We start from the raw sequence: 13,570 nt of genomic DNA, 5'->3' as shown, positions 1-13,570 counted from the left end.
TATATATATATATATATATATATATATATATATATATATATATATATATATATATATATATATAGATATTCTATATTATACCCTGGGTACTGAATATTAATTAGTACCCGAGCCTCCCACCGCGCGCCTGGCTCACCGTCCTCCGCAGACTCAGGCACCTACGTCTCAAGGGGTTTGGGGCGGCCTTCCGGCTCAGCCACCCGGCCCGGCTCGCAATCAGATTTTGGAACCGCTCCCCAACCCACTGCCCACGTTCTCTGCGGTTCAATTCCAATCAGCTCGGCGTTTCACCCAAAAAAACAGCTCGCTCCGTCTGCAACCCTACCGGCGCCGCGCCCCTGACCCCTCCGGCGCGGCACCACCCTGCACCCATCGGCGCCACCCCTCACCCCTCCGGAGGCAGGTCGCAGGGTGTTGACAAAGCAGACTTGCAAGGTTGGGGCTGGGTTCGCGAGGCGCAGGTGCCGGGACTGACCTTGGCGATCTGGTCCAATGCCGGTGAGGCCAAGCAGCCGACATTCATGTGGCCTGCTGGGGAGCGTGGAGCCCGATGAGATCCAACCACAGTTATCACAGCCATGGCTCCTGCAGTGCTGGTGGCGCACAGGTATTCCATTCTGTCCCCCCCGCATCTTCATCTGACATCGTCGCGTCCTGCAACTCTCCCATGATCCAGATCCATATGCTGAGGCACCCCTCTCCATCTAGACTCCATCTAGACTGGGTAGACATCAAGTCTTCTGAAATTATCTCTTCCCCTCATCTTTTAAATATGGTCTCGATTAGTCATTTGTGGCAACCCTATTGGTCTTACCAATGGTAATTTCTCATAATTTTGTTCTTGTTCAGTCATAGGTGAAGGCGGTCATGGTGGCTTTGCGGAAGGGCTCGACAGACTGTCTGTTCTTACTGTAGTGCCGCCTGCACGTTCAGAATTGAAGTGGGACAAACATAGAGCTTCTAACTTTCGCATTATCTGCTGATTTTCCAAAGCCACTAGGCTACAGAATAGGATTGAGAAAGTAATCACAAGACTCTTTAATTCTTATCAATGTCTGATATTTATCTTTTTATATTTTTTTCATTACATATTTACATCTATACGTACCTGGGAGTTATAATGGTGCATTAACAGATCTAATCATTTTTATTTGTTTGTTTAATTCATATGCAGTGCCATTGTGTGATAATTATTAAATAAATTAGTCTACTTATCTATAGTACAGATGATTCAACATCTCTTTTTTATAGAGATTCATAAAAAAAACATCAGAGATTATATATGGATATGCCAACATATTACTTATTTTGAATTTATTCATAGATGGAATTTTTTCACCTCCAATTCTGATGCTTAGAGCTTATTTCATAAACACCAGTTTTGTGCATCTAGTTGTTAATTAACATATGTGGGTAGAGGGAGTGATTTCTTATCCACTTTGTGTGTGACTGACTGATCCCGTTAGTTCCAAATATCTATATACATCAATTTGTATATAGGTATTTCATATTTGGTACATGGTGGCATTTAACGTTCATGCTGTCATGCTATAGTTTGCCTAGCGCCAGTGGCTCTTTCCTGAGATCCTTGACTTATGTTAGTAGTTATGGCATAATTATAATTTTACTAAGCTATTAAATTTATGCGTCTGTAGATCATCGGTCACTGCCACCATTGCCACAGATGATGTGCATGCCGGACAAGGCCCCGGACACTCATCCAAAAGGTTCTTTCTTTCACAATCTCACCCTGTTATATTGATTTCCTTTTGGACTCTCATTTGCAGAATACATAATGAGCCAGTTGCAACTGCATTCTTGTTTTGAGTGCATTCGTAAATATACGATGTACATGACAGAAATGTGGTATTCTAAAATGATTTTGACTAAATGTGTTCAGTTATTCGATGGAGTTGGTCGATAAGATCCCTGATAACCCAAAAAAGGGTTGTATTTGAGAGAGCACACAACAAAAAGGGTTGTATTTGAGAGAGCACACAACAGAGGTCGGTAAATGTTAAAACTTTTTGTGCCTTTTTCATGTGTTGGACCTGCCTTGCCCTTTTGGTTTTTGTTAATCTGTTGATCTGTTGATTCTCTTTTTAGGTTCGAGGTTCCACTATGTCAAGACAAGAGGTTGTCATCTGCATTGGGTAGAAACTTCTACACCAGATCCAAGGAAGAGAGGTGCTCAGGGGGATAGCCGTACGTCAATTAGGAGGAAGGCTGCACGGATAAATTCTCCAACAACACATGAGTATTTGCTGACCGGGGTAGACATAGAGGTATTCTTCCTTTAACGGACTCATCTTTCTGAATATAAAAACTATTAAATATGGAACTCTAAAATGGTGGTTTCTTGCCACAGGTGGGACAATCTGTTCCTCAGCCAGAGGTAATTGACATCATTGATTTTTTTTCTTGCTTATTATTTCGTTTATGTTAACTAGCTACCTTTTTTTTATCTCGGGTATTTTATTACTTCCAAACCTCAAATGATTTGGTTATATGCGCAGCATGTGATGTCTTACGAATCTCAGTAGTCTTTTTTATGTCATTTTTAAACTACGTGTAGGGACACTTGCTGTTAATTGGTTTGATTGGTCTCATGTTTTATGATTTAGAATGTACTTTGTCATAGATTCGAAGAAATCACTTTAAGAAGCTTGTCTTTAATATCTACTAATATAGAAAACATCTGCCTCAACTTTTATCATGGAAGTTCATATGTTTACCTGAATAATATTCAGTTAAAAAGCCACCCAACCCAAGCGTGACCTCCCCCGCCTTCCTTTTGCCGCGATCCCGGCGCCCCACGTCCCCTCCCCCGTTGGTTTTTTCCTCCGTTTTTTTTCATTTCACCCTTTTATTTTTCGGTCGTGGAGTGTTCCTTTTTTTCCCAATCGTGGGCAGCGCCAGTTCCTTCTCTGCTCAGTGGATGTGGCTTCGGTGAGGGCGCCCTCCGCCCCCTCCGCAACTGGCGGTACCATACAGCTCCACCCACTCCGACCTCGATCCTCCTCCTTGTCCTCCTCCCTCCATCCATCTCCTCCACTGGAGGCGGCGGCGGCGCTTTATCCGCAGGGCCCCTCCGCAGCGCTCCTCCGCCCTGTCCTGCTTCCCGATGTTTGACGACTTCAGCCTTTGTCCCCACGATAGCGACGGATCAGGGGCAGTAGGCCTGCGGAGCAGCTGATTCCCATCGTCTGGCTGTATCACTGGCTTCTCCCACCACCACAGTGGCATCCAGTCCCCAAGTTGTCTTCCCTTTTGTTTTATTTGCTTTGCTCGTTTGGACATGCTGTTGATTCATATTTCAGTTTCGTTAGAGATTGCAGTATCAAATCAATTTCCTTCTTGTGTACACATCTATAAATTCTACTTGCCTATGATCTATGTCAGATCCCAGAGATCTCCATCCTGTGTTCAAAATCCAATTTATTCTGAATATTTATTAATTATGCTTACTGGTTACAGCTAATAGTTTCATCAGTGTTATTTATCATCTTTTTATCAGTGCAGATCACGGGCGCTTGCCATCAAAGCAGCCTCCTCCTACTCCCCATCAAAACATGCACCTACAGTACTCATTAAAGTGATTCCCTAATGCAATTTATATGGGTCTATGTGTGAATCAGAGAGCCATTTGTTCATCGTTTGCATACCAAAACTTAAAGGTAAGAAGCTATAACCATTAGTAACACTAGGAGTAGTACTACTTGATATGTCACGGCAGTATAAGCCTTATAATATCTGGAACTGTGATCCAACATAGGTGCCTTCTTTCCAACAATTCAGCATGGTACATATGCATACCATACAGTGCATGTATGGATTCTTTTTGCTAATAAATCTAGGCAGCTTACTTGAACTAGTACTCACTTGGGTAGCCAATGAAATGATAATAATAATTGGTGGTGAGCTGTTTAGTGTGGCATCAATGTCACAAAGGATATACAAAACAGAGTAAGAACCAAGATGATCCACCTAAGACACCATGATACCACACATGCCATTTTCAGCATCATGTTTTACATATAGCATGGATGCCTCCTAAGTTTCCTGCTACTAATTAGTACTTCCTCCATTCCAAATTATAAGACGTTTTGGCTTTTCTAGATTCATAAATTTTGCTACGCACCTAGATATATATTATGTCTAGATACATAGCAAAAGCTATGAATCTAGAAATGCCAAAATGTCTTATAATTTGGGATGAAGTACTAGTTAGATTTCATGAGCTCTGTTTCCCTTGTTCTGCTAGAGGTTCAGTGTAACGCTAAGGCTGGTGTCGGTACTAGAATATGTGCATTTTCTATTACAAGAAAAATGCCTTGCTTTAGATCAAGTTCTGTGAAGTGCAAATGTTTGATCATAATTGCAAACAATTGAGGCTTTTATGGTTCACTCACTTCATTATGTAAGATAGAGAGGTTTTTGCTTGTACATATTCATTATCAATAATTAATCTAATTCTATGCTAGATTAAATATAATGGAAGTCTTATCTGGCCACACATAACAATATCTTTGACTAGGCTAGTTTGGCCTCAAATATTTGAGGTTTCTATGGCTCCCTAGCTTTTTCAGCACAAGCAGATCAAATTAGCAATGGAAAAAAAATTAAAGAAATACAAGCTAATATTTTCTTAGCTTTTATTGACTATTGAATTTGTCTCTGAGATAGGCAATCAATTACTTCATGAATTTTATACATGTATCTTATATTGCAGGTGTTTTAAGAAGCGACTGTCATAGTGCTCGTGTACTTAATTGATGTGTTAACAAGTCGGGTCTGGGTGCTATGCAAATGAAGGTCAATGTCAGCAGCATCCCAAGTGTTTGCTGAATGGGGACATATAATATAATCAGATAGGAAAATATACATGATAACAGGCCATCATCCAGAAAAGCTGTGTTGCATTGCTGCATTCTACAAATGACATCCAAAGCTCTCAATGATGCAGATTTCAGTTCATCAGAATGAAAGAGTTGGATGTCTGTGCGTCATCATTGCAGTTCTACAAAAACAAATGGATGTCTATGCATCATCTTTGTAACTATGATAACGAACGAAATGGTACTATTTGTGATTAGCATCATGTACTATTGTAAAATATTACGAGAACATTGTCTCGTGGGACCGATTCACAATTCTTAGTAAAATTAAAATAATGTTTATAGTTTAGATAATGAATTATCATTGTTGAGAAGTAATTCATCACAAGGAACCTAGTGTGAAAGAAATTAACGGCCAAATATATGCATCCATGGAGGCCTAGCAGAAAAAATGATCCCATAACCGAATTCTATCCATGTACGCGAAAAGAACAAAAAAAAATCGGCTAGAAACGCACAACGGACCAAAAAAAGTCCGACCAAAAAAAAATAAGGTCAGAAACATACAAAGGACAAAAAAAAAACAAACAAAAAAAACGGCCAGAAATACAGGCGTAAGTAGGCAACAGCCACGAAAAAAAAATCAAAGAGCATCGCTTAGGCGGGCCGCGGGCGATCGTGCGCCATCTGCGGGCGTGGGGATGGCCTCGGGTACTGAATAATAATCGGTACCCTGGGTACTAACTAGCGCAGTCCTCTATATATATATATATATATATATATATATATATATGATCGATATGTATCCAGAAAGCAACAACAAATTAAACGCTCACCATGCATGCATGTCTCTAGCTCATGTGTATGTGTGAAACTGGATGAGGAACCGGGAGAAGAATTGTGTCAATGTTGCACTATCGGAAACAGTGGCTTTGTCGTGTGCCACAAAACACTCGGTAAAGAATTTGTCGAATGTAACACTCGGCAAACAGCACATATCTACAGTACCGGCAAACGTCTATTTGTCGAGTGTTTTCTATGGGGCACTCTGGATCAATTTCGCGTGCCAACAATTTCAAGGTTAATGTTACATATATATTGTTATTGTGGCTGCGTGTGTGTATACATACTTTGCATTGTGTGAATTGTGATTTGTCCAACTCCACCATATGCATGCAGGCATGCAGGCATGCAGCAGGTGTTTGTGTATCTGATGTCTCTATATGTAGCTCATCAACAAGCTAGAGTGTGTGCTTGCATATATAATAAAAGAACTAGCAGCTACTAGATAGTATTTTATGTTAACGAAATATGATGAGCGCGAGCGACTGCTGGATCATATCGATTAACAAACAGATAGAAACAATCATCACGCATGCATGGTCGTCATTTATCATCATCTTCGTCAACGATTCCAGCAGCTTACGTTTTTGTTTCATCTGGCCCGTGACTACTTAGCTGCTTCAACTACTAACGTGTGGATACCCTTTGCTTGCTCCACGCGCGAATGCATGCTTGCACGCAGGGATTATTTACGTACGTTACCTTCTCTCTCTCTTATATATATACGCGCGCTGGCCACACGTACGTCCTTGCTAGCGGCATGCTTGGCTGCTTGCCCCTAGCTACTTGTTAACTTTACACGCATCATGTATAGAAAAATAATAATAAGATCGATATGATCACGGTTAGCCCTTTGTATCTGTACACGCTTTTAATACTACCCTCTTGCTATATATGATCAGCCAGCCGGAAGAACGCGTCGTCCGCGAACCGGGAATGAGTTATATACGACAAGTATATCGATGTTGTCTCATAGACGATATGATCTGTCACAAAATCATGAAACAATTGAATTGAACAACCAACACATACAGTAGGTTGTCACTAGTACACAAATATTTGTTGAACATGGCTTTCATTCCTAATACAAGGGGACGACATAAGAAACAGCCTGTAAGTATGGCGAGGAGCACTATATAGCTTATAGGCCACTCCTAGGGTGATTCTATTAAGTAAACTGTCCCTGAAAAAAGTATCTATTTTGAGGGACGGACGACTTAAAAGAACCGTCCCTGAAAATAAAATTTGCAAGGACGGTTGCTTATATATGTCAACCGTCTCTAAAAATAGGTGATTTCTAGGGATGGTTTTGTTAGGTCCATCATCCCTACAAATGAAGTCGGATGAAGACAAAATTTATATCAAAATTGTTGAGCTCGACGAGATATAAAACTTTGTAGTTGATAAAATTAAGTTCTCAAATTTTGAATTTCACTTTTTTGATTTTTTTCAAATGACCTTGATAGAGAAATGCTCTACATCAAAGTTGTAGTGCTCGATGAGATCTACAACTTTATAGTTGTTTTTTTTTCATTTCATATTGTTTACTAGTCAAAATATTGATTACAAGATTCGTATATATTAGTACAAATGAATTGCATCATACCTATAGTCAGTGTGGTGTGGTGGTAGGAGTTGGTACACGCAAAGCCAGAGGTCGTAAGTTCGAATCCTTGTGGGAAACGAGCTGAGAATTACCTTAAATCTATTGAGATAGTATCGTTAGGTCTCTTACCATGTAAACTTTTTATTTTATTTTTACAACTTATAAACGGTTTTTACAAAAGTTTGAAAATTATTTTTCATGAAAGTCAATCGTCTCTGAAAATTATTTTCAGTGGCAGTAGACCAAACAAAACTGATCCTAAGAATAGATTTTGAAGGGTAGCTGTCTTAAGCGAATCGTATCTGAAAATTAATTTTTAGAAATGGTTTTAAAACTGCTTCTGAAAATCACTTTTTTTACAATTGATGACATTTTTTACCGTGAGCAAAAATCTTTTATGTACTAGTGTGTCATTGAAGTTGTCTTATAGTAATTAAATTATCTTTAATTTGTGCAATAATCAATAAAGAAAACTTTATGAGTTCAATGAGAACGTTAAATAGTACAATGTTGAAATAGTTGTCTAATAATCCTAATTTATTTTGCTCATGAGGCGGTTGCTTCACAAAACGTACAACCACCTATTTCTATCACCTTCCTCTCCCTCCTCCACATCGTCAAAAATCATCGGGCTTCAAGACTGCTGATATGCAACAATCAAGCAATGTACCTGCCCTTATTAATTAGAAACATGCATGCACATATACAATCACTTACCTCTAGAATATGGCAATGTGCGACCTCCGGGATGTCTGGCAACCGATCGGTCTAGGATCCCAATAAACTGAAAATGCATGGCATAGGAGAGGCTTCGGGTTCAGGCTCCCAGATAAGGGCATCTGGGGCTCCCAGACAAGGGCATTTGGAGTGTGCAAAAAACATTGACCTTAAGGCTCAGCTGGCACTCATACGGTTGACCTTACAAATAGTAGTCACTGACCTTAAGGCAAAAAGGTTAGAACCGGACCCTAAATTAACCGGACCTCAACCAGCCAAGCGACGGCGGTGAAGTAGAGTGGCGTAGGTGGGGAACAGACGATAGCTGGGGCTATGGCCTGGCGCGGGCATACAACGGCTACAAGCACGTAACACATGGGTGGATGGAGCTTCGTGTTGGGCGCCGAGGAACAAGCAGAGAAGGTGGTGGTGGTGGTGGTGGTCCCTATTTCGTGGATGTCAGAAAGGTCTCTTGCTTAAGGCCTTATTTGGATATTCTCGGATTCACATGAATCCACATGTGTTTTGGAGTGTATTAAGGTAGAACTTAAATTAATTTACATCTCTATCCACCTCAAAACATGTTGATTGAGACAGATACAAGGCTATCAAACAATGCCTAAGCGGGGTGGGGTGAGTGCACCATGCATGGGAGAAAGAAGCTTTGGGGGCGGCACCATCACTGGCGGAGGGTAGTGGCGACCAACCTGGGCGCCGGCCCCCCCCTTCCTCCACGCTAATCTTACTACATCTCTGGTCACTAGTTATCATGTGGCTAGCGCTGCTGCAAGACAATGGGAAAAAATAGGAATACAAGTCGTGTGTTGAAGAAAAATAATAGGATGACATGTAAGCTTGTACGTTGTAGGCCTGGAAGGCTTGAGGATCACAAAAAATAGGCTATAAATTAACTACGATAAGCTAACAGCACGACGTGCACAACAGTTTAATAGAGCTGTATTGAGGATTCAACCAAGCAAGCAAAGCAACATGGGGACCTTGGTGCTAGGCGTAAGCATGTCATCGTAGAGGTGTGTGGAGCGGTTTGCCGCATCGCTGACTCTGTCTAGGCATCACCGGTATAAAATCGGCTCCACCTTGCTTTTATGTCACGCTCCGCCACTGGGCACCATGTTATTGCCATCTTTGTTAGAACAACAGGTTAATTATGACGAGGACATCACTCCTTCGGGATCCTCCAAACAATATGCCAGGTCTAATGACCCGAGCTCGAATGCGTCAGCTAAATTTAGAAGTGAGCTTATTCTTAAGTGATCTTTTTCATACTTTTAAGAATAGACTACTACCTAATGATGTTATATTTCTTAGGAACATTGAAGAGGGTCACGAGGAACTTAGAGGAAGAGATGGAGGCAAAGATGACTAGCAAGGATGTCCAACACAAGCCGGAGGCCCGGTCTAACATGAATTCGAGTCTGCCTCGGCCTCCAATACCAGTCTGCCATAAACTGGTCACTCAGGACGTGTCTAGAGTCATTTTTCGACGATCCACATGTGGATGGAAAGATAATTTCATAAGAAAACAATGAAAGTGGTCCCACGTCAAAATCCCCTGAGGAGCAAAAATACATTCTTTTGGATTGGCGAGCACCGGCTGGTGGCAGTTTGGCATCAAGCTGTAGGAGCCAACGGTGGAAGAGAAGATCACGCGTGGATTAGCTATAGCGCTGGTGAAGGAGTACGCTCAGAAATATACATGTGCAGTCAGGTATCATTTTGATGGATGGTGGAGCATACGTATTGGAGAAGGCAAGCAAAAGAAATCTCATCCGCGTCATAGCCTTTGTATATTTCAGTTTCAGAGTTCGTCGTGTTGACTTTATGTCCTGGTCGAGATCTTGTTGCTGGTTAGGTTGTGTTAGAATCCAGTTCATGTATTTTCCCCATCGCTTACATCAAACCCTAGCCGTTGTGACCAATTTTGCACGCGTTATTCCCGTTTTATCCAATATTTCGGAGTACGTTCTTAAAACAATCATAACTTTCACATACAAACACGGATTGACGCGTTCTTTATAAGAAAATTGATCAGCAAAAAAATTTGCATCTGTCCATCCCCCGCCAAGTTTGGCGAATTAATTTTTCCAAAAAAACTGGTCACAAGATCGTCTTTCGGAGCCTGGAAGCTTTTTGTCAATTTAGAGCACATCTTCTGAATTTTCCACAGACCACGTCTTTCACTTGTTTAAGCTCAAAATTTTCTGTGGTTACTTCTTGTGTGCTCCTAAGTCAAAAAAAAATCAGAGTTTCCCAAAAAATAACGACAACCCAAAAAAAAGGAAAAAAAGAGGGGCAAATGAGGAATAATATCTCGAGAAGCACATAGAGAAGGCCTAATTAAGCTATGTTAGCGTATGTTGTCTTGTGCTCCGTTCCTGTTGCTCTTACTATCCATCGTACTTGTTTCTCCATACTTGTTGTCACACACACACACACCTGGTACTTGGAACACGTTAGGCCAACAACGAGAACAGGTATTTGGGACTATAATTCAGCATTACTATCTGTACTGACATGTGTGCCAAATATACATATTTTTTTCTCTTTGTGTGCCTTCCAAGCTCCACGTATCCTTTAGATCAATACATAAAAAGATATTGCAATCGCGGTGCCACTTCATCACATGTATCATAACCCATCCGTCAGTTGCCATCCTCTTCTCGTGTTGGTAAGAACTTGGTAAGACATGTGAGAGGGTGTGATTCCACCAACTGAACCAAAATAGTTCATAGGGTTTTTGTTGACAACTAACCATGCCAGACGACATACCTATTTTGTCTAGTCAGTTTCAGGAACTGAAGGATTTCATGCTACAACATATGGGCACATTAACGGAAGAAGTTAGAGGTCTACATCATTCTGTTGAGAGTGTGGACAAGCGAATTTCCGCCCTAACAGGGAGGATTCAACAACTCGAGACCAATCCTCCTAAGCCCGACGATAATAAAGACGAGGAGGATGACGATGATGGTTTTCAAGAATTGGAGGAGGATGTTGTTTACGGTTTCGATGGTTTGCCTGACCACATTAAGACCAACGCGAACCGTCTGCGTAGAAGACGACTCCTCAAGAATAAAATAGGTATGGTTTGCTGGTAGTGAAGGTAGAAAAGAAGTAAAATTTAAACCGGGTGATTTGATTTGGTTACATTTGAGAAAAGATAGATTTCCAGAGCTGCGTAAGTCTAAATTAATGCCAAGAGTTGCTAGTCCTTATAAAATAATTGAGAAAATAAATGATAATATATACAAACTTGAGTTGCCACCCGAGTTCGGGGTTAGTCCTACTTTTAACATTTTAGATTTGAAGCCTTACTTGGGAGAATATGGGCTTGAGTCGAGGATTACTCCGTTTCAAGAGGGGGAGGATGATGAGGACATCAGTCCTTCAGATGCACCCGCTGATCCTCCAAACAATATACAAGGTCCAATGACCTGAGCTCGAATGTGCCAGGTAAATTTAGAGGTGAGCTCGTTTTTAAACGATCTTTTGATACTTTTGAGAATAGACTACTACCTAGTGATGTTATATTTCTTAGGAATACTGGAGAGGGTCATGAGGAACTTGGAGGAAGAGATGGAGGCAAAGATGATCAGTAAGGACGTCCAATATAAGCCGGAGGCCCGGTCCAACATGAATTCGAGTCTGCCTCGGCCTCTAGGACCAGTCTGACATAAACTGGTCACCAGGACGCGTCTAGACTCCGTTTTCGACGATCCACATATGGATGGAAAGATAATTTCATAAGAAAACAAATAAAAGTGGTCCCATGTCAAAATCCCTTCAGAATCAACGAGAAGCGTCGAAACAAGTCAGCATCCAGAATTTGTCAGGGTGCTACATCACCGTATTTGGTCCAATGGGCCGTGTATCGTCTTTGAACCCGTTAGGGAGGGGGCGTCCAGGGTAGCGCGATGACCCTAAGACATTTATAATCATACGTCGCCGCCGTCGTTAGGTTTTGGGTTTTGCTTAGATCATTCTGTCCATTGACAGTCGTCGTTCGTCGGTTCGTGAGACCCCACTTTGAGAACTTAATTATACATTTGTAGTTGTCCTATACTTTGAGCTGTGTACTTTTGAGTTCTTGCTTGTGTTCTTCGTTTCGCAGGCAGGGATTAGCCTTCTTGGCGAGGTCAACCGGATTGGTGACACGGTTGATAACTAGAGGAGTTGTAGTGCTAAGATTGCAGGGTGTTCATCGATCTGAAGCCGGATTGGTGTGTCGTGCTCCACCTAAAACAATAGTTGTCTTCAACCTGATGGAAGATCGGAATCACGTCCCCATCAAAATTATATTTACCTCCATCATCATTAGTGCTACTGCAATTGCAACAGTGAGCGCATCGATTTGAGCAATAATGGACTTGGTGGATCGTGTGGTCTTCCGGGCCGGAAGCTTCGAAGAAAGGAAAAACTCTGGGCCTACACAGCTGGCCTCGTGTGGATGTGATTTGCATTGGGCCTCCCTCCTCCTCTCTCTCTGGACATGGGCCCTCGGCCCCATTCAGCAAAGCCGGCCGGGTGGTTGTAAACCTTAGCCAGCCGAGAAATTAAACGAGGATAGCAACAAGTCCTCCTTTAGTCCCGGTTCCTGACCCGGGACTAAAGGACCCCCCCTTTAGTCCCGGATGCTTGCTCCCGGGTGGGGAACCGGGACTAGAGGGGGTTCTCCACCGGGAGTAAAGCTCGGTTCTCTACCAGTGTAACGTATTATATTATAGTACTACGATACGACGATGCTTATTTGCAAGTAGCTAGCACAAATTCATGTTTGGACCTAGAGTGGCTTATTTCTGCCACTACGATACGACGATGCCTATTTCTGCCATTAATAATTTTTCATCCACCTTAACCTAGAGTGCCTCGGTTTCGGCATCAGCTCTAGAAAAAAAAAATCTTGCTGTGCAGTTTTTTTCCCCTCTTTTTAGCTTCTACCTTTCTGTTGGCTGGGAATGTATAACCAATAACCAGCATGTAAACCTGTTGTACCCGCTCATTTTTACCTCTACTTAATGCAAAGGCAGAGCACCTGCCGTTCCATGCTAAAAAATATCAAGATATTTTGACAAAAATATGTGCCTTTTATTTTCTTGACTAAACTAATTGCAAACATAATATTTAACGGTCATTTTCATTCTGGATCCACTACAGCCGCGACAGCAAACAGGCACCCGCCGAGGTGCGCGGCGGGTGTCAACCTAGAGGCGTTGCAGTGCCCCGATCACGCCGGAGCTAATGACGAACCTGGTAACGGAGCAAATATTGTCCACAAATGACTTACATTACGAGTTTCGCTTCTTATATCGAGGTTAACTATTATGTCTCGAGCTTATATTATGAATGTCATGGTTATCATGTAGATTTGAAATTATGTAAGAAGAATAAAATTAAACATACATAGATATGTACTGTCTGCATTGTCATTTCGTATGAACGCATAGTTTTTTCTCTCGTTGCAACGTACGGGCATATTTGCTAGTTAATAATAAAGTGGCAAAATTTCAGCCAATTTTTTTGGTCCGCCTTCTTCAAACTACCGACC

General features: G+C 41.6%; 1 long non-coding RNA gene across 2 annotated transcripts; it reads left to right on the top strand.

Moving 5' to 3' along the window:
- Window positions 1-223: 223 nt before the first annotated feature.
- On the top strand, window positions 224-5,181 carry LOC136533666 (uncharacterized). Of its 2 annotated transcripts, none has more exons than XR_010778520.1 (8): window positions 224-607; window positions 850-1,022; window positions 1,656-1,727; window positions 1,901-2,006; window positions 2,107-2,285; window positions 2,369-2,395; window positions 3,523-3,677; window positions 4,733-5,181. It is a non-coding gene; the product is annotated as an uncharacterized lncRNA (long non-coding RNA). The 2 variants fall into 2 exon arrangements; XR_010778521.1 differs by having other exon boundaries at window positions 3,518-3,677.
- The last annotated feature ends 8,389 nt before the right edge of the window (window positions 5,182-13,570 follow it).

The sequence above is a fragment of the Miscanthus floridulus genome, unplaced genomic scaffold (genome assembly GCF_019320115.1).
Source record: "Miscanthus floridulus cultivar M001 unplaced genomic scaffold, ASM1932011v1 os_1074_1_2, whole genome shotgun sequence".
Lineage (NCBI taxonomy): Eukaryota > Viridiplantae > Streptophyta > Magnoliopsida > Poales > Poaceae > Miscanthus > Miscanthus floridulus.
The sequence above is the reverse complement of the archived record's forward strand: the minus strand, read 5'-3'. Positions and strand labels throughout refer to the sequence as shown.